This window comes from Melampsora larici-populina (genome assembly GCF_000204055.1).
Source record: "Melampsora larici-populina 98AG31 unplaced genomic scaffold MELLAscaffold_37, whole genome shotgun sequence".
Classification (NCBI taxonomy): Eukaryota; Fungi; Basidiomycota; class Pucciniomycetes; order Pucciniales; family Melampsoraceae; genus Melampsora; species Melampsora laricis-populina.
The window spans coordinates 80227-80983 of NW_006768801.1; positions in this window are offsets into that span (position 1 = coordinate 80227).

Consider the following 757-nt stretch of genomic DNA (forward strand, 5'->3'; position numbering starts at 1 on the left):
ATGGAGAAGAGCAGTTAGAGGGGAAAAAGGAAAGACTCAGTGCTAAGAAGATGAGGTATCAGGGACAAGAAAAAGAAGGAGATGTCGAAGAAAGAAGAGATGGAGGAGGAAGGAGAGAGCAACAAGGAGGGAGAAGGTGTGTCCAATAGAATAATGTTGAGACAGAAGAAGACAGAGGCCTAATGAGACGCAATAATAGATGAAGAGGGTGGGATCACCTACAGGATTGGGCCACCAATCAGCAGTTTGAACCTGATGCCCTTAACGCCGTACTTTGAAAAAAAATGAAGAGCCTGAAAGCTTACGTCCAGTTGACAATTTTCGAACCGGGGTGGATAGAGAAAGATCAAAGAGCAGCCGGAAAGAAGAAAGTGAAGACTCTAAAAGAGCTGCAGGAAGATGACACGTCAGAAACACCCTCCGGCCTAACACCCAGTGACGAGCTATTCATGACGTACGGTTTTTGGGTGGATGCGATGGACCTGTTCATTTGTTATCTTGAAGAGGAGTACAATCGACCAAAGGCTGTGGCGATGGTTAGAAGGCATAGAGAGAATGTGGTGAAGGTAAAACGAATCACAAAGTGCTGGATGGTAGCCTTACGATAGGACATGAAGGTACGGTTGGTGGTGATGAAGGTGATGAAGGACAAAAAAGGAAATAGAGTGATGGATCACGCCGGTTTCTGGCACAAAGACTTGTTGAGAGAGGCGAAAGAAGAAGCCGAGTCGAAAGGCAAAAGGAGCTATGTCGATAA